This window comes from Drosophila miranda (assembly GCF_003369915.1).
Source record: "Drosophila miranda strain MSH22 chromosome Y unlocalized genomic scaffold, D.miranda_PacBio2.1 Contig_Y2_pilon, whole genome shotgun sequence".
Lineage (NCBI taxonomy): Eukaryota > Metazoa > Arthropoda > Insecta > Diptera > Drosophilidae > Drosophila > Drosophila miranda.
In genome coordinates this window covers 9,630,648-9,657,143 of record NW_022881614.1, presented here as the reverse complement: position 1 = coordinate 9,657,143, position 26,496 = coordinate 9,630,648, and the positions used below count along the sequence as shown (strand labels likewise).

General features: G+C 47.7%; 2 pseudogenes; one reads left to right on the top strand and one right to left on the bottom strand.

Annotated features, from left to right (window-relative positions):
• The first annotated feature begins 5,268 nt into the window (after window positions 1-5,268).
• On the top strand, window positions 5,269-5,981 carry LOC117193004 (annotated as a pseudogene).
• Window positions 5,982-14,540: 8,559 nt separating this feature from the next.
• Window positions 14,541-14,955, bottom strand: LOC117193001 (annotated as a pseudogene).
• Between the last annotated feature and the right edge of the window lie 11,541 nt (window positions 14,956-26,496).

The following is a 26,496-nucleotide window of genomic DNA, read 5'->3' as shown; positions in this document are numbered from 1 at the left end:
GTCACTGCTACAAAAATATTTCAAAACTTCGCCCCGCCCACTTCCGCCCCCACAAAGGACGAAAATCTGTGGCATCCACATTTTTAAAGATACGATAAAGCCAAAAACGCAGAATCGTAGAGGATGACTATATCTTCTAGAGTGCAAAATCTGAACCAGATCGTATAATTATTATAGCCAGAATCCAGAAAACAATTTCATTCTTTCTCGCTCTGTCTCTCTCTAACACACGGTTCATGGTCGGCTTTGCCAATTGCAAAATATGAGTTCAAGGATCTCAGAACCTATAAGAGCCAGAGCAACCAAATTTGGTATCCCACCACTCCTGTGATATCGGACCTTGACCGTTTTGTGTCCAAATTTCGCCACACCCCCTTCCGCCCCCACAAAGGACGAAAATCTGTTGCATCCACAATATTGCAGATTCGAGAAAACTAAAAACGCAGAATCAATAGATAATGACCATATCTATCAGACTGCTGAATCTGGATCAGATCGGATCATTTTTATACCCAAAAGGAACAAATCAATTTGCACTGGCTCGCACGCACTCTTTGTCGTGTCGTTTAATATTAGCGGCGTCTGCCGGAGGAGAGCCATACTGACTTAAGATCGGGTATAACCGTAGAGTTGCGGTTGTCCGCAGCAACTCCCAACGTTCCCCCTCATTAATATTGAGTTTAAGGATTTAACAGTCATTTTGTTCATAAGTCATAAGTCATAAGACTTAAAATTTCAATGGCAAATAAAGCGATTTCTTCAAGAGGTTTGTTTTTTCCAGCATCTTTATAAGTCAGTACTTCTGACCAAAGCTTTATAGTGTCATCTGTACTTTGCCAAGGGACTAAGTGAATTTTGCCATATTGGGCAAGAATTCCATCTATATTGCTATAGTTGAAGTGTTCCAATATGGAAATGAGATCATTTAGGATTTTTATTATGTTCGAGTACATTTTCTGCTGCAAAAACTTGCAGTTTTTCCAATGTCTCAAAATTATCTGGAAGTCTGAAAATTAAACAGCAGATTATTATTTATTTTTAATATCAAATCCTATTGAAGTTAGATAATAAGCTCCTTTATAAAATCCTTGAACCTCAATTTTTACACATTTCACACGATCGCCAAGTTTCTGTGTAGTAGTGACCGAAACTTTTCAACGAAAATATACCCTAAATGAATTCTAAAATACCATGATACACCAAAATATGTACAACAAATATACTTTTTGTTCGATTTGGCCTAAAAAATATATGTAGGATATAAAAAGCAAACATAAACAGAGTGAAATTAAAAAAAGGCTAGATTAAGGCTATAAGCATTTTCATAATTTTTTCAAGCTTTTCCGTTTTCAAATAAGCTAGATGGCTAAAAATGGCATCCCCATGCCCATGCCCATGCCCATGGGCATGTCGTTGCAACTTTTTCCCGAGCGGTATAATTAAAAATAAAATCTCTTGGCACATATGTTTTGTGGACTGCACATTAAGTACTTTTTCATAACCATCCTCTCCTCCCGAGAGTCGTGGCTGTTGTGTCTGGGAGGTACGGAACTGCGGGATGGGATGTACTCCTGTGCCTCCGCGGTCATAATATGCATTTGCAACAACCACAAGGGAGGGGCAGCAAATAATAGAGAATGGCAATAAAAAGTACGATACATATTGGACGGAAAGCAGCCAAAGGGAAACTTTAAATAGTTCCTGCCACTTTTCCGAGAGTTTTGCTCTGGGGAAGGGACAACTGCGCCAAATTTCTTTTTAGTGCTTGGTTTTTTTTCGCAGAGTTTTTGGTTATTTTTTATTCTGTTTTGTGCAAAAGTTTGTGGCCCTAAATTAAGCGATTACAAATGGGATTTTTTTGATAATAGAAATTATAAATTGATATCAAGAAAAGTTACGAAAAAGTCAGGACATTGTTAAATAGACGGAAAACTGAGGAAAAAAAAGAGGAAATACTTTTCATTTATGTTGATCCACGCGGGATTTGAGCCGTGGACCTTAATATTCGGGGTCTGGATGCCTGGACACAAGAGAAAAATCCCCAAAAGTATGGAATGATTTTGTAAAAGACTCTTAGGATGACTTTATGGAGCGATTTCTTTAAACACTCGGTGATTTATCTAATTCTGATAAAGTTGCATACACTCTTGTTCGGTTTTGAGAGGAAAGAACATCTCATGGGCTGAACCTTTGCTCCAACACTCGTCGGTCGGTGCTCTGAGCCAGGCTGATTGCTTGCACCGCACGTAGCGTCATTGTTGACATTTAATTATGGTCGGTGCTGTTGCTGCCTGCCACTGTGCCCCACTCTGTCAGAGAGCGAGTAAGCTGCATGCTCGATTCTCGCAAAAGGTGATTCCATATTTCGTTTCTTGCGACTCCAGCGGCGCGTGCTACGTGTGCATCTTGTACCTGTATATTGTAGTTCCATATGCAAGCCACATGACCTGGCCCCTGGCCCCTGGACAGTGGACCTCGTCCTAGTCCTCTTTGGATGGACATTGCGTTGTCAGGACTGCGGCTTCGTTTTTTCTCCATAAAAATTGGAGTTTCCTTTTCCTCCTTTTTCGGTAGTTCGGGAGGGGTATTCCGTTGGACAACTTTGTGGGGCAGGGCAATCTATGGAAGAAAACAAGGTGGAACGTTGTGAGTTGCTGCGGACACCGCAACTCTACAGTTATACCCGATACTAAGTCAGTATGGCTCTCCTGCGGCAGACGCCGCTAATATTGAACCACACGACAAAGAGTGCGTGCGAGAGAGACAGAAAATCAGTCTGAGCGTGACGTCGGGCGCTGCGTAGCCACTGAAAATTGATTTCTTGCTTTTGGCTACAAAAATAATCCGATCTGATCCAAATTCAGCAATCTGATAGATATGGTCATTATCTATGATTCTGCGTTTTTAGTTTTCTCAAATGTGCAATATTGTGGATGCAACAGATTTTCGTCCTTTGTGGGGCGGAAGGGGGTGGGCGAAATTCTGAGATATATGTTTTATAGTGAGATCTAATAGAAATGCGGATACCAAATTTGGTTTTTCTAGCCTTAATAGTCTCTGAGATTTTGTGGATGCCCCAGATTTTCGTCCTTTGCGGGGGCGGAAGGGGGTGTGGCGAAATTTGGACACAAAACGGTCAAGGTCCGATATCACAAGGAGTGTGGATACCAAATTTGGTTGCTCTGGCTCTTATAGGTTCTGAGATCCTTGAACTCATATTTTGCAATTGACAAAACCGACCATGAAACCTGTGTGTTAGAGAGGGACAGAGCGAGAAAGAATGAAATTGTTTTCTTGATTCTGGCTATAATAATTATACGATCTGGTTGAGATTTTACACTCTAGAACATATAGTCATCCTCTACGATTCTGCGTTTTTCGTTTTATCGTATCTTTAAAAATGTGGATGCCACAGATTTTCGTTCTTTGTGGAGGCGGAAGTGGGCGGGGCGAAGTTTTGAAATATTTTTGTTAGCAGTGACATATCACAGAAGTCTGGATCCAAAACATCGTTGCTCTAGCTCTTATAGTCTTTGAGCACTAGGCGCTGAAGGGGACGGACGGACGGACGGACGGACGGACGGACGGACGGACAGACGGACAGACAGACAGGGCTCAATCGACTCGGCTATTGATGCTGATCAAGAATATATATACTTTATGGGGTCGGAAACGATTCCTTCTGGACGTTACACACATCCACTTTTACCACAAATCTAATATACCCCAATACTCATTTTGAGTATCGGGTATAAAAAAACACAGCAAAACGAGAAGAATGTGGCACGTGACGTGAAATAGCAAAGGATTTGCGAACGCCTGGAGTTGGGGACTGCACTGGACAATGGCGTCTAAATTAATTATCAAGGATAACAGCGTGAAAGGTTCAGCGACGCTGCATTGTCTCCTGCTTCCTAATTCAATTACGACAGCCCTCAGGACCGGGCGCTGGGAATGGGGCAAATTAAAAAAAGGCTTAGGCCAGGGTTAATACGGGCTTAAGCGCTGTAATTAAAAGCCGGAGCCTGCAATTGCAATCAGTCGGGGAATGTCTCAACAACAGCTGCCATTCGGTGGATACTTTTACAGCCCAATCCGACGCGATGAAGGGGGCAGCACAGCTGCCACTCCTTACAACAAAAGTGCCCGCCAAAATCACGAACTGCAAATCTCTCGAGAATAATTTGAAACATAGTACAAGTCGGAAAGAAAAGCCTGAAGACGACGCCGCCGCCGAATCCCTTCCACATTAAAATATGATGAGCTCGTGAAGGCACCGGCCCAAATGAAAATGAAGTTAATAAAAAGGCGCGTAAAGGGAGAGTCCCCAGTGCTCAGTCCTCAGTTCTCAGGTGTCTGCGCGCGAGGCAGTGCGGGCGCGGGTGGGGGCCTGTCCAAAAAATAATCAACATAAAAAAGAAAATTATTTGCAATATTATCAAGAGCTGCAAAAGCGAAAAGGGAGTGGAAGAAAGACAGTGGAAAACAGAGAAACGAAATGAAAATTGTGAAAATAAAAATAAGACAGGAATGAAATGAAACTATGGCTGGGGGAAAGCAGGCAGATCGAAATGGGAATAGCAGCTAAGGAAATGGAGGAAAGCGGAAACAGTAGCCACAGGAAATACATTTTCTGAAAAGGGGGAAATAGCAGGGGAAAACCCTGACAAGGATACTATGACAGAACCTGAATAGATCTTAAAGAATCAACTCTTGAAAGATACGCATTCAAGTGAAATATACCCTAAAACTTCATTATTCATTTCTGAAAAGGGGAAATAGCAGGGGAAAACCCTGACAAGGATACTATGACAGAACCTGAATAGATCTTAAAGAATCAACTCTTGAAAGATACGCATTCAAGTGAAATATACCTAAAACTTCATTATTCGCCCCACTGTGCCCGTTCCCCTTTCGACCGACCCTTTTTCACCAGCGGAATAACTCCAGAACTCCAATTGGCGTTCCCGTTCGAGTTTTATAATAACTGGGGTTAGGACTGGCAATAAACAAACGGCAGAAAAACAGAGCCACAAAACCGAGATGCAAATTAAATTTGGTTTTAATCAAGCAGAGCCATGGCTCTCCACGCGGGGGCCGACCCAAGGCCGGGCACAACAAGCAAATCAATTACAGGGCTGCACCCCGCCACTCCAGTCGAGTCGAAACAAAAGCCAAATGTCAAAATACAAATTTTGTGAAGCCAAAACATGCTCAAACTCAAAACTCCAAGTGGAAGCGCATGCCGATGACCTCTAGAGACCATCGATGGGCCACTCGAAGACATTGCCCGTGCAATGCGTTAGTTGAACAAAAGCCAGACCGAAACGTGATCGTATTTTTGAACCCACGGTCCACGATCCACAGTTTGTGCATCAGAAAAGCTGGGAGAACCGGTTCGCACCGACACATGTGAGTCTTGTCCGGCAACGGATGCATCCATCAATTCTTTGACAGAGCGATCGCAGATCAAGTTCAAAGTCATCTTCGGCTAATGGATAATGGTGCTCCCGTTGCCGCTGGTGCAGAGATCGCCATATAAAAGCCGCGGGAGATCATCGATGCCACAGCACACATCTTCCGTTGATCGTCGCACAAACACTACCAGCAATCATGGTAGGTCGAGGATCACTACATTCAGATAGATATATGTTCTAATTCTTTGCTTGGACCACAGAAATTCCTGATCATCGCCGTTGCCTTCCTGGCCTGCGCTTTGCCGATGTCTCGGAGCTGTCCGGATACGATTACCAGCAGCCGGAGCTGCCGCCCCCGCTCCAGTGGAGACCTACATCCCCCCCGCACCGCCAGCACTGGCGCCCGTTGAGAGCTGCATTCCGCCCCGCATCGCCAGCCCCCGAGTACATCCACCCGCACCCGTCCAGGACGAGCAGTCCGTGATCGAGGAGATCGAGCAGCCCGCCTAGGACGGATACCGCTACAAGACCGTGCGCCGTCGCGTCTTCCGCCACCGCGCCTAAGTCGCCGGGGTATTCTGATTCAGAGACCCTTATTGTTGGTTCTTCCTAAGATTGTTCATTGACTTGAGTGTCGGATTCGAATGCCATCCACAATCCGCACTTTGATAGTAAAATTCGTAATTGAAAAAATGTTTGTTGTCTTGCATTTTTTTTATGGTAACCATCAAAGTTTATAGAAACAGGAAAATAAAGTAACAATAAGTGAAATTTATGAGTTTAATATGGCTAATGCTCGTAGTTTCCATAAAACAATCGAGATCCCGAGTTAAGTGACAGCTTGCGGATATTTGTGGAGCAAAATCCCTCTCGGTATCAGGCAGTTTCTCTTTATCAACAGGTTCCCATCGGCCAAGTTCAATTTCTAATGTCAAAGTCGTTCGTTTTCCACAGCCATCCAACCCTCTTCAACCCACTCTCCAATCCACTCACTCACAAACACACACAGAGAATTCCTAAACAAACCGCCCAAGGCCAAAGCACATGTCCAGGCCACCCACGCATTCCGACGGTCCCCATCCCTGCTGGCAGTAAAAAGGTCAAACCAACGACTAGACCAATTTGACTTGGCCAAAAATTGCTGAAACATTCAATGAGCTGTCCAACTGGGGCCAAAGCAAACAAAATCCTCGATTACAAAATCAAACAGCAGGCGGGGTGGGGGGCACGGAAAACAAAAGATGGCGAAATGGAAAAATGTTTGCCCATATTGCAAAATGGGAAAATATGCGAATTCAATAAACCGCACCCCGCTCTACCGCTCTACTGACTGCCTTTACCCTTACAAGTCATTTGGCCAATTGATGTTGACTCTGCGGAGTGGCGAGCAGAGGCGAGGACTCCTCGAGTCCTGGGTGTGGGGTGGGGTTCACATATTTTGCACTCACTTTATGCTGATGACATACAAGTGGCAAAAAGTATATGTACCGCTCTGGAGCTTGACCTGGATCGGGCCAAAAGGCGAATAATGAGCTGCAAGCAAGCTGTGGAAACCAGCCAGCGGGGCCCTGTTCTGCAGCATACTCCTCTCTGCTTTCTGCTCTCTATTTCTGTCGGGATAAAAGAAAAGGAACAACAACAAAAAAATAGAAGAAATGTGAAAGAAAATGCCGCCCGACACCCAGACAGCATCTTCTTTGTCGTGGCATACGGGAAATTCCCCATGGAGTCTATCAACAGTTGATAAGGCAAAATGTGCGTGCAGGGGCTGGGATTGGGGATGGCATTCCTTCCTTTTTGGTATGTACATAATTTTATTATTTTGAAGGTAATTGGATTTGTGTTGCAGCAGTCAAGAAGTCGCCAACGCCAACGCCACTGCCACCAGCAATGACACCTCGCCCAGCACCCCATCGCGTGTCCACCACTCGCCGCATATTCTGTGGCGGAATAATAAGAAAATATATAAAGTTTTTTCTCTGCTCCCTCTACTCGACTCTGGGCACCGGTTGTGCTCCTTCGGCAGGACAATGAACTGGCAGCGCGACAATCTTAACATTGTACGGTGAGGCTTGTAGCTGCTGTGAGGAGGCCTAGGGTTTTTGGGGTCCGCCGAAAATTAGGCACCATCAAACGAGAGGCAAGAGAGATTCTCTTTAACAGTCGGCAAAGAGGGCCTGGGATCAGAGAGTGGGTCAGAGCCAGGTCAGACTTCCTAGTCGAAAGGAGAGCGGGTTCGAAATCGAAGTTCGACAAGAAGAGAGGATACAAATAGATGTCATTGGAAGCCTTTGCAGCATTCCAAGCCTGGTCGACAGCATTGGATGGTGTTCATTTTCTAAAGTGGCAGCCGGAATTTAAATATTCAACAAAAAAAGAGAGAGAAACCTTTTAAATTAAATGACGACAAGGAAATATATCTCAGGCAGTGAGGCGTTGTATAGTGATACCCTGCAATACACCCTTTCGACGGGGCACCCGTTTGGGTAAGTTGAAAAGAAAAACAGCCGAGTGAAGTGTATAAAGGTGTTCTGTGCGTGCAAATTTCCCTAGGTTGGAAATTGGAGGGGGCTCGTCTTCCACGACAACCAGCTGCAGGTCATAGAAATTCGCCGGAGCTTTGGGCCGTCGCCTTGGAGCAATTCGGCGAGCCAGAGAGGAGAGGCCAACTAGTGCCCGGCAGACGGCAGCCGCGTCGGCTTGTTTCATCGCTCCGCGTATGTGTCCATACCCCGTGCGTAGGGGAGGAGGCAGAGAGGAAAAAGTGTTCGGCAGATAGTGGCTGATCGAAGTTGAAATTGTCACAGAGATCTAGCCTGGTCCAAAAGAAACAAAAAATAGCAAGAATAAGAAAAAACGAGGGGAAACGTTGTGAGTTGCTGCGGACACCGCAACTCTACAGTTATACCCGATAGTAAGTCAGTATGGCTCTCCTCCGGCAGACACCGCTAATATTAAACGACACGACAAAGAGTGCGTGCGAGAGAGACAGAAAATCAGTCTGAGCGTGACGTCGGGCTCTGCGTAGCCACTGCAAATTGATTTCTTGTTTTTGGCTACAAAAATGATCCGATCTGATCCAGATTCAGCAATCTGATAGATATGGTCATTATCTATGATTCTGCGTTTTTAGTTTTCTCGAATCTGCAATATTGTAGATGCAACAGATTTTCTTCCTTTGTGGGGGCGGAAGGGGGTGGGGCGAAATTCTGAGATATACGTTTTATAGTGAGATCTAACAGAAGTGCGAATACCAAATTTGGTTACTCTAGCCTTAATAGTCTCTGAGCTTTGTGGATGCCCCAGATTTTCGTCCTTTGCGGGGGCGGAAGGGGGTGTGGCGAAATTTGGACACGAAAGTGTGGATACCAAATTTGGTTGCTCTGGATCTTATAGGTTCTGAGATCCTTGAACTCATATTTTGCAATTGGCAAAGCCGACCATGAAACCTGGGTGTTAGAGAGAGACAGAGCGTGAAAGAATGAAATTGTTTTCTTGATTCTGGCTATAATAATTATACGATCTGGTTGCTATTTTACACTCTAGAACATATAGTAATCCTCTACGATTCTGCGTTTTTGGTTTTATCGTATTTTTAAAAATGTGGATGCCACAGATTTTCGTCCTTTGTGGGGGCGGAAGTGGGCGGGACAAAGTTTTGAAATATTTTTGAAGCAGTGACATATCACAGATGTCTGGATCCAAAACATCGTTGCTCTAGCTCTTATAGTCTTTGAGCACTAGGCGCTGAAGGGGACGGACGGACGGACGGACGGACGGACGGACGGACGGACGGACAGACGGACAGACAGACAGGGCTCAATCGACTCGGCTATTGATGCTGATCAAGAATATATATACTTTATGGGGTCGGAAACGATTCCTTCTGGACGTTACACACATCCACTTTTACCACAAATCTAATATACCCCAATACTCATTTTGAGTATCGGGTATAAAAACGAGGGGGAACGTTGTGAGTTGCTGCGGACACCGCAACTCTACAGTTATACCCGATACTTAGTCAGTATGGCTCTCCTCCGGCAGACGCCGCTAATATTAAACGACACGACAAGGAGTGCGTGCGAGAGAGACAGAAAATCAGTCTGAGCGTGACGTCGGGGGCTGCGTAGCCAGTGCAAATTGATTTGTTCCTTTTGGCTATAAAAATGATCTGATCTGATCCAGATTCCTGCAATCTGAGATTTGGTTGCTCTAGCTTTTGTAGTCTCTGAGATCTAGGCGCTAATGTTTTACTCTAAGCAAAGCCGCCTATGCTACGTGTGTGTTAGAGAGAGACAGGGCGAGAAAAAATTAAATTGTTTTCTTGATGCTTGCTATAATAATAATACGATCCAATTCAGATTCCGCAGTCTTAAAGATATGGTCATTCTCTACAACTCTAAGTTTTTGGTTTTCTCATATCTTTAAAATTGTGGATGCCACAGATTTTCGTCCTTTGTGGGGGCGGAAATAGGCGGGGCGAAGTTTTGAAATATTTTTGTAGCAGTGACATATCACAGAAGTCTGGATCCAAAACATCGTTGCTCTAGCTCTTATAGTCTTTGAGCACTAGGCGCTGAAGGGGACGGACAGACGGACAGACGGACGGACGGACAGACAGACAGGGCTCAATCGACTCGTTTATTGATGCTGATCAAGAATATATATACTTTATGGGGTCGGAAACGATTCCTTCTGGACGTTACACACATCCACTTTTACCACAAATCGAATATACCCCAATACTCATTTTGAGTATCGGGTATAAAAACGAGGGGGAACGTTGTGAGTTGCTGCGGACACCGCAACTCTACAGTTATACCCGATACTTAGTCAGTATGGCTCTCCTCCGGCAGACGCCGCTAATATTAAACGACACGACAAAGAGTGCGTGCGAGAGAGACAGAAAATCAGTCTGAGCGTGACGTCGGGCGCTGCGTAGCCAGTGCAAATTGATTTGTTCCTTTTGGGTATACAAAGTATCCGATCTGATCCAGATACTTTAGATACTTTCGCACACACAAAAAAAGTGAAACGACGACCGAGTGGCTCAGGCAGGTCGAGTTATTTTACTGTGAATTTCTATCTCTCTTCTTCCCGTCCCTCACGCCCCTTCCGCATTCCACTGCGCTCAGTCTCGCATTCCTCTTTGCGGATCACCGGCGCTTATCGAGCACCGGTATGTGGGGGCTCGCCCTCAGCGGCAAAGTTAGGTGGAGAAAAAGGGAAAGGGATAGAGAGATCAAGAAGCCTAAATGAAGAGGGACAATGAAATAACCCGAGTAAAAATGCTTAGAGCATATGACTGTGTTACGTTATTTTTATACCCGATACTCAAAATGAGTATTGGGGTATATTAGATTTGTGGTAAAAGTGGATGTGTGTAACGTCCAGAAGGAATCGTTTCCGACCCCATAAAGTATATATATACTTGATCAGCATCAATAGCCGAGTCGATTGAGCCCTGTCTGTCTGTCCGTCTGTCCGTCCGTCCGTCCGTCCGTCCCCTTCAGCGCCTAGTGCTCAAAGACTATAAGATCTAGAGCAACGATGTTTTGGATCCAGACTTCTGTGATATGTCACTGCTACAAAAATATTTCAAAACTTCGCCCCGCCCACTTCCGCCCCCACAAAGGACGAAAATCTGTGGCATCCACATTTTTAAAGATACGATAAAACCAAAAACGCAGAATCGTAGAGGATGTCTATATGTTCTAGAGTGTAAAATCTCAACCAGATCGTATAATTATTATAGCCAGAATCAAGAAAACAATTTCATTCTTTCTCGCTCTGTCTCTCTCTAACACACAGGTTTCATGGTCGGCTTTGCCAATTGCAAAATATGAGTTCAAGGATCTCAGAACCTATAAGAGCCAGAGCAACCAAATTTGGTATCCACACTCCTGTGATATCGGACCTTGACCGTTTCGTGTCCAAATTTCGCCACACCCCCTTCCGCCCCCGCAAAGGACGAAAATCTAGGGCATCCACAAATCTCAGAGACTATTAAGGCCAGAGTAACCAAATTTGGTATCCGCACTTCTGTTAGATCTCACTATTAAACGTATATCTCAGAATTTCGCCCCACGCTTGTCCGCCCCCACAAAAGACGAAAATCTGTTGCATCCACAATATTGCACATTCGAGAAAACTAAAAACGCAGAATCATAGATAATGACCATATCTATCAGATTGCTGAATCTGGATCAGATCAGATCATTTTTATAGCCAAAAGGAACAAATCAATTTGCACTGGCTACGCAGCCCCCGACGTCACGCTCAGACTGATTTTCTGTCTCTCTCGCACGCACTCCTTGTCGTGTCGTTTAATATTAGCGGCGTCTGCCGGAGGAGAGCCATACTGACTTAGTATCGGGTATAACTGTAGAGTTGCGGTCTCCGCAGCAACTCACAACGTTCCCCCTCGTTTTTTCTTATTCTTGCTATTTTTTGTTTCTTTTGGACCAGGCTAGATCTCTGTGACAATTTCAACTTCGATCAGCCACTATCTGCCGAACACTTTTTCCTCTCTGCCTCCTCCCCTACGCACGGGGTATGGACACATACGCGGAGCGATGAAACAAGCCTACGCGGCTGCCGTCTGCCGGGCACTAGTTGGCCTCTCCTCTCTGGCTCGCCGAATTGCTCCAAGGCGACGTCCCAAAACTCCGGCGAATTTCTATGACCTGCAGCTGGTTGTCGTGGAAGACGAGACCCCTCTAATTTCCAACCTAGGGAAAGCGAATCTCCTTGCCTCTCGTTTGATGGTGCCTAATTTTCGGCGGACCCCAAAAACCCTAGGCCTCCTCACAGCAGCTACAAGCCTCACCGTACAATGTTGAGATTGTCGCGCTGCCAGTTCATTGTCCTGCCGAAGGAGCACAACCGGTGCCCAGAGTCGAGTAGAGGGAGCAGAGAAAAAACTTTATATAATTTCTTATTATTCCGCCACAGAATATGCGGCGAGTGGTGGACACGAGATGGGGTGCTGGGCGAGGTGTCATTGCTGGTGGCAGTGGCGTTGGCGTTGGCGACTTCTTGACTGCTGCAACACAAATCCAATTACCTTCAAAATAATAAACTTATGTACATACCAAAAAGGAAGGAATGCCATCCCCAATCCCAGCCCCTGCACGCACATTTTGCCTTATCAACTGCTGATAGACTCCATGGGGAATTTCCCGTATGCCACGACAAAGAAGATGCTGTCTGGGTGTCGGGCGGCATTTTCTTTCACATTTCTTCTATTTTTTTGTTGTTGTTCCTTTTCTTTTATCCCGACAGAAATAGAGAGCAGAAAGCAGAGAGGAGTATGCTGCAGAACAGGGCCCCGCTGGCTGGTTTCCACAGCTTGTTTGCAGCTCATTATTCGCCTTTTGGCCCGGTCCAGGTCAAGCTCCAGAGCGGTACATATACTTTTTGCCACTTGTATGTCATCAGCATAAAGTGAGTGCAAAATATGTGAACCCCACCCCACACCCAGGACTCGAGGAGTCCTCGCCTCTGCTCGCCACTCCGATGCACAACGAAAATTCGCTTTAGATCGCAGAGTCAACATCAATTGGCCAAATGACTTGTAAGGGTAAAGGCAGCCAGTAGAGCGGTAGAGCGGGGTGCGGTTTATTGAATTCGCATATTTTCCCATTTTGCTATATGGGCAAACATTTTTCCATTTCGCCATCTTTTGTTTTCCGTGCCCCCACCCCGCCTGCTGTTTGATTTTGTAATCGAGGATTTGTTTGCTTTGGCCCCAGTTGGACAGCTCATTGAATGTTTCAGCAATTTTTGGCCAAGTCAAATTGGTCTAGTCGTTGGTTTGACCTTTTTACTGCCAGCAGGGATGGGGACCGTCGGAATGCGTGTGTGGCCTGGACATGTGTTTGGCCTTGGGCGGTTTGTTTGTGTGTACGTTGACATGCAATGACTGCATCTTTCAAGAGGCGATGCAGTTACTGCACCGTCAAGTGGCCCGTGTGACACCAGCAGAAGGCTGTTACGCGCGGATCCCAGGCAAAACGCAGCCCTCCTCCCGCCCAACCGATCGAGGGGCGCTGCCGCATGACGAGCGGTGCGTAGCCGAACCAAACGCGAACATGCAAGAAAGATAGCTATTAGACTAACATTCGAGGAAAATTAGTACTAAACTTACTAAGAAACTAAGCATGCAATCAAAATACAAATACCACTACAGTTACTCATTAATAGAAAGGTGTGTAAGGATTAATAATTTAATAAGAGGAAGAGAATTAGTGGTGGATATAATATGGTAGAGGGAATTATAATCCGAGCATAAGCCCTAAACCGTTCATACAAGGAATAATTCGATCTACAAAGTGGAAGGAACAACGGTATAAAATTTCTAGTCAGTCTAATAGGAATCGTGAAGTTTATGCGGCTCAACAGATCAGGGCTGTCTATGTCACCCCTGATCAAGTTGTGCATAAATATCACACCAAGCATTTTTCTACGGTTAACTAAGGATGGGAGGTTTACTAATAGTAGTCTACTAGAGTAAGATGGGAGTCTTACACCCGCATCCCAGTTAAGGCCCCGCAGAGCAAAGAGTAAAAAGTTTTTCTGTACTGATTCTATACGGTCCTGGTGTACTTTGTACTGAGGGCACCATACACAGGAGCCGTATTCTAAGATCGGACGAACAAGCGAGGTTTGTTTAGGATTCTCTGTGTGTGTTTGTGAGTGAGTGGATTGGAGAGTGGGTTGAAGAGGGTTGGATGGCTGTGGAAACGACGACTTTGACATTAGAAATTGAACTTGGCCGATGGGAACCTGTTGATAAAGAGAAACTGCCTGATACCGAGAGGGATTTTGCTCCACAAATATCCGCAAGCTGTCACTTAACTCGGGATCTCGATTGTTTTATGGAAACTACGAGCATTAGCCATATTAAACTCATAAATTTCACTTATTGTTACTTTATTTTCCTGTTCTATAAACTTTGATGGTTACCAAAGTAAATGCAAGACAACAAACATTTTTTCAATTACGAATTTTACTATCAAAGTGCGGATTGTGGATGGCATTCGAATCCGACACTCAAGTCAATGAACAATCTTAGGAAGAACCAACAATAAGGTATCTGAATCAGAATACCCCGGCGACTTAGGCGCGGTGGCGGAAGACGCGACGGCGCACGGTCTTGTAGCGGTATCCGTCCTAGGCGGGCTGCTCGATCTCCTCGATCACGACTGCTCGTCCTGGACGGGTGCGGGTGGGATGTACTCGGGGCTGGCGATGCGGGGGGAATGCAGCTCTCAACGGCGCCAGTGCTGGCGGTGCGGGGGGATGTAGGTCTCCACTGGAGCGGGGGCGGGCAGCTCCGGCTGCTGTAATCGTATCCGGACAGCTCCGAGACATCGCAAAGGCGCAGGCCAGGAAGGCAACGGCGATGATCAGGAATTTCTGTGGTCCAAGCAAAGAATTAGAACATATATCTATCTGAATGTAGTGATCCTCGACCTACCATGATTGCTGGCAGTGTTTGTGCGACGATCAACGAAGATGTGTGCTGTGGCATCGATGATCTCCCGCGGCTTTTATATGGCCGATCTCTGCGCCAGCGGCAACGGGAGCACATTATCCATTAGCCGAAGATGACTTTGAACTTGATCTGCGATCGCTCTGTCAAAGATTGATGGATGCATCCGTTGCCGGACAAGACTCACATGTGGTCGGTGCGAACCGGTTCTCCCAGCTTTTCTGATGCACAAACTGTGGATCGTGGACCGTGGGTTTCAAAAATACGATCACGTTTTCGGTCTGGCTTTTGTTCAACTAACGCATTGCACGGGCAATGTCTTCGAGTGGCCCATCGATGGTCTCTAGAGGTCATCGCATGCGCTTCCACTTGGAGTTTGAGTTTGAGCATGTTTTGGCTTCACAAAATTTGTATTTTGACATTTGGCTTTTGTTTCGACTCGACTGGAGTGGCGGGGTGCAGCCCTGTAATTGATTTGCTTGTTGTGCCCGGCCTTGGGGTCGGCCCCGCGTGGGAGAGCCATGGCTCTGCTTGATTAAAACCAAATTTAATTTGCATCTCGGTTTTGTGGCTCTGTTTTCTGCCGTTTGTATAATTGCCAGTCCTAACCCTAGTTATTATAAAACTCGAACGGGAAAGCCAATTGGAGTTCTGGAGTTATTCCGCTGGTGAAAAAGGGTCGTCGAAAGGGGAACGGGCACAGTGGGGCGAATAATGAAGTTTTAGGGTATATTTCACTTGAATGCGTATCTTTCAAGAGTTGATTCTTTAAGATCTATTCAGGTTATGTCATAGTATCCTTGTCAGGGTTTTCCCCTGCTATTTCCCCTTTTCAGAAAATGTATTTCCTGTGGCTACTGTTCCGCTTTCCTCCATTTCCTTAGCTGCTTTTCCCATTTCGATCTGCCTGCTTTCCCCCAGCCATAGTTTCATTTCATTCCTGTCTTATTTTTATTTTCACAATTTTCATTTCGTTTCTCTGTTTTCCACTGTCTTTCTTCCACTCCCTTTTCTTTTCTTTCTTTCTTTCTTTCTTTCTTTCTTTTTCCTTTTGTTGTAAGGAGTGGCAGCTGTGCTGCCCCCTTCATCGCGTCGGATTGGGCTGTAAAAGTATCCACCCGAATGGCAGCTGTTGTTTGAGACATTCCCCGACTGATTGCAATTGCAGCTCCGGCTGTTAATTACCGCGCTTAAGCCCGTATTAACTCTGGCCTAAGCCTTTTTTAATTTGCCCCATTCCAGCGCCCGGTCCTGAGGGCTGTCGTAATTGAATTAGGAAGCAGGAGACAATGCAGCGTCGCTGAACCTTTCACGCTGTTATCCTTGATAATTAATTTAGACGCCATTGTCCAGTGCAGTCCCAACTCCAGGCGTTCGCAAATCCTTTGCCTATTTCACGTCACGTGCCACATTCTTCTCGTTTTGCTGTGTTTTTTTTTCTTTCCATAAATTGCCCTGCCCCACAAAGTTGTCCAACGGAATACCCCTCCCGAACTACCGAAAAAGGAGGAAAAGGAAACTCCAATTTTTATGGAGAAAAAACGAAGCCGCAGTCCTGAACAACGCATTTCTTTGCAGTCGCAAGAAACGAAATATGGTATCACCTTTTGCGAGAATCGAGCATGCAGCTTACTCGCTCTCTGACAGAGTGGGGCACAGTGGCAGGCAGCAACAGCACCGACCATAAATTAAATGTCAACAATGACGCTACGTGCGGTGCAAGCAAATCAGCCTGGCTCAGAGCACGACCGACGAGTGTCGGAGCAAGGTTCAGCCCATGAGATGTTCTTTCCTCTCAAAACCGAACAAGAAGTGTTATGCAACTTTATCAGAATTAGATAAATCACCGAGTGTTTAAAGAAATCGCTCCTTAAAGTCATCCTAAGAGTCTTTACAAAATCATTCCATTACTTTTGGGGATTTTTCTCTTGTGTCCAGGCATCCAGACCCCGAATATTAAGGTCCACGGCTCAAATCCCGCGTGGATCAACATAAATGAAAAAGTATTCCTCTTTTTTTCCTCAGTTTTCCGTCTATTTAACAATGTCCTGACTTTTTGGTAACTTTTCTTGATATCAATTTATAATTTCTATTATCAAAAAAATCCCATTTGTAATCGCTTAATTTAGGGCCACAACTTTTGCACAAAACAGAATAAAAAAATAACCAAAAACTCTGCGAAAAAAAACCAGCACTAAAAAGAAATTTGGCGCAGTTGTCCCTTCCCCAGAGCAAAACTCTCGGAAAAGTGGCAGGAACTATTTAAAGTTTTCCCTTTGGCTGCTTTCCGTCCAATATGTATCGTACTTTTTTATTGACATTCTCTATTATTTGCTGCCCCTCCCTTGTGTTGTTGCATATGCATATTATGCCCCGGAAGGCACAGGAGTACATCCCATCCCGCAGTTCCGTACATCCAGACACAACAGCCACGACTCTCGGAGGAGAGGATGGTTTATGAAAAAGTACTTAACGTGCAGCCACAAAAACATATGTGCCAAGAGATTTTATTTTTTATTATACCGATCGGGAAAAAGTTGCAACGACATGCCATGGGCAATGGCATGGGCATGGGATCGGGCAAAGTAGGCAAAGTGTTGCATTTTAGCCTATTTAAGGTTAGATCTAGCTTATTGAAAACGAAAAGCTTGAAAAATTATGAAAATGCTTATAGCCTTAAATCTAGCCTTTTTTAATTTCACTCTGTTTATGTTTGCCTTTTTATATCCTACATATATTTTTAGCAAATCGAACAAAAAGTATATTGTTGTACAATATTATGGTGTATCATGTATTTTAGAATTCATTTAGGGTATATTTTCGTTTGAAAAGTTTCGGTCACTACCTACACAGAAACTTGGCGATCGTGTGAAATGTGTAATTGTGTAAAATTGAGGTTCAAGGATTTTATAAAGGAGCTTATTATCTAACTTCAATAGGATTTTATATAAAAATTAAATAATAATCTGCTGTTTAATTTCAGAACTTCCAGATAATTTTTGAGACATTGGAAAAAACTGCAAGTTTTGGAACACTTCAACTATAGCAATATAGATGGAATTCTTGCCCAATATGGCAAAATTCACTTAGTCCCTTGGCAAAGTACAGATGACTCTATAAGCTTTGGTCAGAAGTACTGACTTATAAAAGATGCTGGAAAAAACAAACCTCCTTGAAGAAATCGCTTTATTTGCCATTGAAATTTTAAGTCTACCGTGGTCAAATGCTGCCATTGAACGTGTAATCAGTCAAATTAATATCGTTAAGACCAAGCTTATGAACAAAATGACTGTTAAATCCTTAAACTCAATATTAACGAGGGGGAACGTTGTGAGTTGCTGCGGACACCGCAAACTCTACGGTTATACCCGATACTAAGTCAGTATGGCTCTCCTCCGGCAGACGCCGCTAATATTAAACGACACGACAAAGAGTGCGTGCGAGAGAGACAGAAAATCAGTCTGAGCGTGTCGTCGGGCGCTGCGTAGCCAGTGCAAATTGATTTGTTCCTTTTGGGTATAAAAATAATCCGATCTGATCCAGATTCAGCAGTCTGATAGATATGGGCATTATCTATGATTCCGCGTTTTTAGTTTTCTCGAATCTGCAATATTGTGGATGCAACAGATTTTCGTCCTTTGTGGGGCGGAAGGGGTGTGGCGAAATTTGGTCACAAAACGGCCAAGTCTGATATCACAGGAGTGTGGTACCAATTTGGTTGCTCTGGCTCTTATAGGTTCTGAGATCTTGAACTCATATTTTGCAATTGGCAAAGCCGACCATGAAACCTGTGTGTTAGAGAGAGACAGAGCGAGAAAGAATGAAATTGGTTTTCTGGATTCTGGCTATAATTATTATACGATCTGGTTCACATTTTGCACTCTAGAAGATATAGTCATCCTCTACGATTCTGCGTTTTTGGCTTTATCGTATCTTTAAAAATGTGGATGCACAGATTTTCGTCCTTTGTGGGGGCGGAAGTGGGCGGGGCGAAGTTTTGAAATATTTTTGTAGCAGTGACATATCACAGAAGTCTGGATACAAAACATCGTTTGCTCTATCTTTTATAGTCTTTGAGCACTAGGCGCTGAAGGGGACGGACAGACGGACGACGGACAGACGGACAGACGGACAGACAGACATTGCTCAATTGACTCGGCTATTGATGCTGATCAAGCATATATATACTTTATGGGTTGAAACGATTCCTTCTGGACGTTACACACATCCACTTTTACCACAAATCTAATATACCCCAATACTCATTTTGAGTATCGGGTATAAAAACGAGGGGGAACGTTGTGAGTTGCTGCGGACACCGCAACTCTACAGTTAAACCCGATACTTAGTCAGTATGGCTCTCCTCCGGCAGACGCCGCTAATATTGAACGACACGACAAAGAGTGAGTGCGAGAGAGACAGAAAATCAGTCTGAGCGTGACGTCGGGTGCTGCGTAGCCACTGCAAATTGATTTGTTTCCTATTGGCTATAAAAATGATCTGATCTGATCAGATTCGCAATCTGATAGATATGGTCATTATCTATGATTCTGCGTTTTTAGTTTTCTCCGAATGTGCAATATTGTGGATGCCAACAGATTTTCGTCCTTTGTGTGGCGCGGAAGGGGGTTGGGGCGAAATTTTGAGATACACGTTTTATAGTGAGATCTAACAGAAGTGCGGATACCAAATTTGGTTACTCTAGCCTTAATAGTCTTCTGAGATTAAGAATATCCCCAGATTTTCATCATTTGCGGGGCGGAAACAAACTCGTCTCGGTCCGATATATTAGGAGTATGGATACCAATTTGGTTGCTCTACCTTTTATAGTCTCTGAGATCCAGGCGCTAATGTTTTACTCTAAGCAAAGCCGGCTATACTACGTGTGTTAGAGAGAGACAGGGCGAGAAAAAATGAAATTGTTTCATGATGCTGGCTCTAATAATAATACGATCCAAATCAGATTCTGTAGTCTAAAAATATGGTCATTCTCTACGATTCTGCGTTTTTGGTTTTCTCATATCGTTAAAATTTTGGATGCCACAGATTTTCGGCCTTTGTGGGGGCGGAAGTGGGCGGGCGAAGTTTTGAAATATTTTTGTAGCAGTGACATATCACAGAATTTTGGACGGACAGACGGCCAGACGGACGGACGGACAGAACGGACAGACAGACATGGTTCAATCGACTCGGCTATTGAAGCTGATCAAGAATATATATTACTTTATGGGTCGGAAACGATTTCTTCTGGACGTTACACACATCCACTTTTACCACAAATCTAATATACCCTAATACTCATTTGAGTATCGGGTATAATCACGCCCTCGCTCAAGGGTCATTCATATGCAGCGTTAAGTAATTTATGGAAGCACTACACTTCCTCCGCCATTAGCAAACATTTTATTACTACATTTTCAGTATTTTTCGTTCGTCTTGAGCACGAAGCGGCCTCGAGAGAGGTTGCCGTGCCGCAAAAAAACCAAAATCTCCTTTTCACTAAAATGTTTATAATGCAGATAGATAGATGGTGTAAAATATGGACCACCCATTAACGCTCTGACGACGACGCGGTGGCGTCAACGTGCAACGAAAACACTTCAACTGGCAACAAACAGCGCAGAAGAGCGCTTTGCCGCTCAAGGGTTGTTTTAATTGCTTTGCAAAGTAGAACAAACAATAACATCGGGAACGGGAAAAACCTGCGGTTAAGGCCGATATCACAATTCCACTACTATTTCTCCTTGGCCCCTTATTATAGTTTTTGAAATGTATTGTAACGGACCGTTCTTTTCCCGTCTGATGCAGCTGGGCTGGCTCAGCGGTCGGTAGGCTCGCTGCAACAATATTTGTATGTTGCCCCGACGACAAGTAAGAAGGCACGGGTTGGGTGTTGTACTGGTATGCTAGTATGCTTTATTGGTATCTTAAGTCTATCTTACTCTATTCCGACTCCGGTGCGGGTCCTCCTCGTGGTTCTCCTCTGTGGTTCGATGAGCGTGGCGCTCCCTGGGCCCCACGGCGTCGCCGAGCGTGGCACCGCCGGCTCTACTGACTGGGGCTAGCGATTATTGGCACGTGCCCAAATCCGCCTCTCAGTCAGGCGCCTGACGCGTTCGCTCTCACTCGACTCCCTTGCTTTGCGGCCCGAGGATGCCTCACTCCTGGTGGGTTGCGCGTCAAGCGTGGCACCGTTGGTTCAAGGATTGGGGTCTTTGGCTCTTGGCTTCACGCTCGAGTCCGCCTCTAAATCCTCACGCAACGTGTTCGCTTTCTAACGATCTTTTCCCTTTGCTTGGTCTCACTCTTGTCACTCACTGTGCACTTCACTCTTGCTAGCTCCGTTTGCTGACTGTCCCTTGTTCCTGGTCGCGGCCCTCCTCTTATAGGCTCGCTTCTGCGTCAGCGCCGCCGATGCCGCCTGGCGCTAACGGCACTTTCCGCCATGCGGTGCCCGTATTTTTCCATCGGCGTTCCTTCATTGGAACGGCTGGTGGACCTGGCTGGTGGCGTGATCTCATGACCATATTTGGTCATGCGCTGGGCCACTGCCGGCCCGATCCCGTCATCCCGCGGCTCTCTCTCCAGGGGTCCTCCCCCTCTCATCTTGGGTCCCCGGGAGAGCTCTCCTCGGGAATTCGCCGCCTCCGGATATCCCCGGATAACGGCCGTTAGCGCTTAACCCTGCACTGCCCCCTACGTGTGGGAATACCTTTCCTCACACTTCCCCTTTCTTTTATTGTCGAAAACCCGGTTTTCCGCGTCCAGGTTTGGGATGCTTCAAAAAGCCCGCGCGACCGGTGCGCGTGCTTTTGTTCTCGACCCGGGTGCCCCCTGGCGCCCTCTTTCGGCTTCACGCTTGCGGTGTTGCCGTACCTCTCCGATGAGCGCGATCGATTCGATTCCCCCTTACCGATAGTTCGCATAGGAGCTTTTTCCCTTTGCCCCGCCCGGTATAGTACGGTCGCTATTCTGACCTACTCGATATGACACAGCGTTGCCCTTACGCTCCACTCGAAACAGCGTAGGGTCGTTTCTGTGCTCTACTCGATATGTCGCAGCGTGCGTATTCTACTTCCGGATCGCGAATTCGTCAATGGACTGGAAACGTACCATTTTCTCGCGATGCCGGGTGTTTTCTTTGTTTACCTTGTGCGCGTCTGGTTTTTCCTACTACCCTTCGCTGGGCCGCCTGCTTTCCGCCGGCCCTCTGGATGCTTCGGTAAGTTTTCCTCCCGCTTTGACGCCTTCCGCCGCCTTCATTCAAGCTCCCCGATTCCCCGCTGTTCCACTGCTGCAAGGTAAGACATGTTTTTTTTTTAAAACACCCCTTTTTTTTTGGTTTTTTTTTTCCTTTTTTACTTTTTCTTGTTTTCAGTTTCTTCTTCTCCATTCTTCTTCTCTACTCTTCTTTTCTCCTCAATAACTAGCCGGAATACCTCCTGCCGGTCGGTGGACACCAATAGCCGGTACCGGACGCCCCCGTCGTTGACCAGACGCTTCACCTTCCTTGCGGTTGGCTTTATCCGCGCGAGAGAGCGCGTGACGACGGCTGGCCACTCCTCGCGGTTGACGGCCCGCCACCGTGAGTTGTCCGCCGACCTCGTCTGGGGCCACGATGCCTGGCGCTGGAGCTCGGCCGGCGCGCCTCGCCCGCTCCCCTGGGCACGACGCCTGTCGGCCCAGCTTCGGACGCTCGCCCTGGCCGGGTTCCGGCCATCGCCAAGGACCTCTCTCCCATGGTTAAGGTGAGCGTTGTTCCGCGCCTCGTCCTTCTTCGCTTCCGCCGTTGCTCTTGCGCCGTCATCCGCTTCGCCGTCGGCCGCCACCTCGGCTTCGGGCGCCGCCGCTGGGCCTCCGCCGTCAGTGATGTTGGCGTGTTCGTCGTGCCTCCGTCTCGACCTCTGCCGTCCTCCCGGCGCCTCCTCGGGCACCTCTTCGGCGGTGGGTGCCACAGCTGGGCCTGTCGACTCCTGTGGCCGTGCCCGCCGCCTCGGGTCCCGCTCGTCACTGGCGCGTGGTGCCTCCTCCCACAGTCGAGCTCCTCGCTTCTTGCCCGGGCTGCTGGGGCGCGGCCCAGAGGCCCACGATATGTGCAGCGTTTGCACGTGCCACATCATGCCGTCTCGCCACCGCGGAGCGCAACCTCCTGCGAGACGAACGGCCCGATGGCAGCGGCTCCTCGACCTGTGGGTCTGTCGGCCGCTGATCCCCTCGCCGCGCCGTCGACCTCCCCCTTGTGCGTGCCGACGACTCCTCTTCCTTGGCCGTACGCGTCGAACGCGTGGACGCCAGCTTCGAGGCCCGCTCACTGGCTCCTCTTCCGCGTCTCCGTGCGCCCCTCCTTCCTCCCTCAGGCCGCTCCTCGCGCTTACTGGGGTGGGGCTTCTCGCGCTTGTCGGTGCGGGGCTCTTCGTGCCTGCTGGTCCGGGGCTCCTCGCGCTGCTGGTCCGGGGTCCTCGCGCTTGCGGTGCGGGACTCCTTGCGTCTGCTGGTCCGGTGCTCCTCGCGCTTGCCGGTGTGGGCTCTCGCGCTTGCTGGTGCGGGGCACCTCGCGCTTGCTGGTGCGGGCTCCTTGCTACTGCTGGTCCGGGGCTCCTCGCGCTTGGTGTGGGGCTCCTCGCGTCTGCTGGTCCGGGCTCCTCGCGCTTCGCCTCGCGTGCGCGTTCTCTCCGTGGCGCCGGCTCCCAGCTCACCAATTCTAGGTCACTTTCCGCCTCGGTGTACCCGGCAATACCATGGGGGACACCGTCGGTCCATGGATCCGCGGTTGACACTAGCGGTGAGGCCAACAATTGTAGCTCCGGGGACCTACTCCTTCCTACTCGATCTTTGCTCCTCGCGCTCGACCTGGTACGCCTGCCGCAGACTTTGTGTATCACCATAGCCTGATACCCGCGCGAATCCATTTTCGCTGCTCCGCTATGTACCTTATTAAAATGCTGCTGCATCTTAAACTTTTTCTTTTTTCCACGTGGTCAACTTTTTGAAAAGACCTGATCGAGCGCTGCTCCCCCTTTATAAGGGCTCGTGCCGGTGTTCACCGTTCCCTGTAACGGTGCTTGCATGGGCCCGTGGGACGGCTCTCTCTTGCTTTCCAGTGGCTCTCTCGCTCGCTCCGTTTTGAAAGTTATCCGCGCCTCTCGCCGCGTTAACCCTAGGGTGCCCCTAATTTTGTTAGCTTTCCTCCGGTTCCCACTTTTTTTCCTTTTCCCTTTTTTTTTTTTATTTGGCCCTTTCTACTTCCAGGTCTGGCGACGTGTTGTCCGGCTCCGCCTTGGATCTGGTAAGCCTCCCGAGTTCTTGGGTTCCTCATCTCACCTTGCCTTTCTTCCAGCCCGTCCTTGGGTTCCAGTCCAGTGTGCTGACCTATCTCCCAGCCGTGACCAATAGGTCCTCCGACCTTTCGCCCGTGCTGCCAAACATCGGCCCGCCCCCGTGGCCAGCTCCGCCGTCTCTGGATCGGCTTAGACGCGGATGTCACCCCGTGCAGCGCCTCGGACCAGGGATCATCCGATTCCCCAGCCGGTAGACCGCGCACGGGCGGCATCCGCTTTTGTCCCGCCATCCCGACGTTAGCAGCTGGCTTCGATGCCCTGGACCCGGACCCGAACTTCTGCTCATCTCGGAACCCCTTCTCGGGCGCCCCTCGTCCGTCGACGCACCACGCAACCCGCCCCCCCTGGGATAGTGGTAACCGGGTATCTTCTACCTTCTTTGCCTTTGATCAGTTCCAATTGGCTGACGAGCTAATCCTTCTTTTTTTTTCTTGTAGGTCCAGCTTTATTGGTCCGCCGGCCGCCGTCTGCTGCTCCGTTTTACTGAACCTTAGTTGTAAGAGCATCCTGTACGGCCTTGTCCTGCGTGGCATCAAGTTGGGCCACCCGCTCCTCCCTTGTGGGCGATTCATGTCCTGCGTGACACGCGTGGTTCTTAGTTTTATTGAACCTTAGTTGTAAGAGTAACTCGTACGACCTTGTCCTGCGTGGCATCCAGCTGGGACTCTCCTTTCTGCCCCTGCCGTTAGTCTCTGTCTTCCGTGCTCGTCCACCCTTTTCCGTATGCCTCGCCGTTGCCCCTCCTTGTGCGTCGTCTACGCTTCGGCTCCGGGCCTGTTTTGGGGGTTCCTTCCCCGGGTTGTGGATTCAGGTCCCTATATGCGCGGTCCGCGTCCGTTTCTCGCTGTCCTTCTTTAAGTTACAAATGACCGGGGACACGAAATCCATTATGGTGTAGGGCCCGTCATTTTCGGGGCAGTTTTGCCGCAAACCCTTCGGCCGCGTTGGATAGATGGTGTTGCTTGGCCCATACCTTGTCTCCAATCGTGGGTTTCCACGCTCTCCTCCTCAGGTTATAATACCTCGCCTGGTCCTGCGCCGCTCTTTCGAGATTCCGCTCACCAGTTGAAACACCTCTCTCAACTTGGCCGCGTTCTCGTCCGGAGTGTGCGTGCCCTGTCCTGTGCCAAGCGCTTCGTCATCGTATAGAGCCTTTGGTAGCCTCGGCTCTCTCCCTGGGACCACGAATGCCGGCGAGTACCCGGTGGATTCGGACACCCTGAACTTACGGCCAACATTATCTCTGGCCATTTCTCATCCAGTTCCTCTGGTTCCCTTCGGTGAACTGAGCTATTCATAGTTTTCACTGTCCGATTAGTTCGCTCCGTCGGGTTCTCCTGCGGCGTGTACGGGGCCGTGAACTGATGCCGTACACCCATCTGCTCCAAAAACTCTTAAAAGCTCTACTGGTGAACTGGACGCCATTATCTGTGATCACCACCTTCGGCACGCCAAACCGGGACACGATGCGCTCTCGGAACGCTTTCGTTAGTGCTTCCGCAGTGGCCTTTCTCAAGGGGACCAACTCGGTCCATTTCGAGAACCGATCCACCATCACCAATAACATGGCATTCCCATGCTTTGACCTGGGCAGAGGGCCACGAAGTCGGCACACACCGTTGCCCCCGGCTCTTCTGGCACTTGTGTCAGCATTTTCCCCGCCGTCTGCAGTTGACTTGGTGTGTAGCGTATGCAGTTTTCACACTTTCTCACGTATGTCCTCACATCTCGGTGCATCCCCGGCCAGTAGTATCGGGCGGCTACTCGGGCCATCGTCCTTCTGCCGCCCGCGTGCCCCGCCTCCGGCGAGTCGTGATTCTCTCTTATAACTCTCTCTCTTAGATCCTTCGGTACGCATAACTTCCATGATGCTATCTCCTCTTCTCCAGCCCGGTGGCGGGATGTGCCGTATATCCGCCTGCTTCCTCGACGTAATCCGGATATTTCCTCGGTTCCGTCCTCATCCTCTCTTTGACCTTTTGAATCCATCCGCACTCTGCCTCCGGTTCGTGTCCCTTTTCTGCTTCCTCCTCGGTGGTTCTCAGGCATCGCTCGCCAATGGCTGTCGGGACAGTGCATCCGCCACTACGTTCAGCTGCCCTTTCCTATATGCCACTTCGAAGTCGTATTGTTGTAGCTCCAGCGCCCACCTGGCGATCCTCCCTGTTGGACTCTCGATGCTGTTCAACCATTTCAACGCCATGTGATCCGTGACCACCTTGAAATGGTATCCCTCCAGATA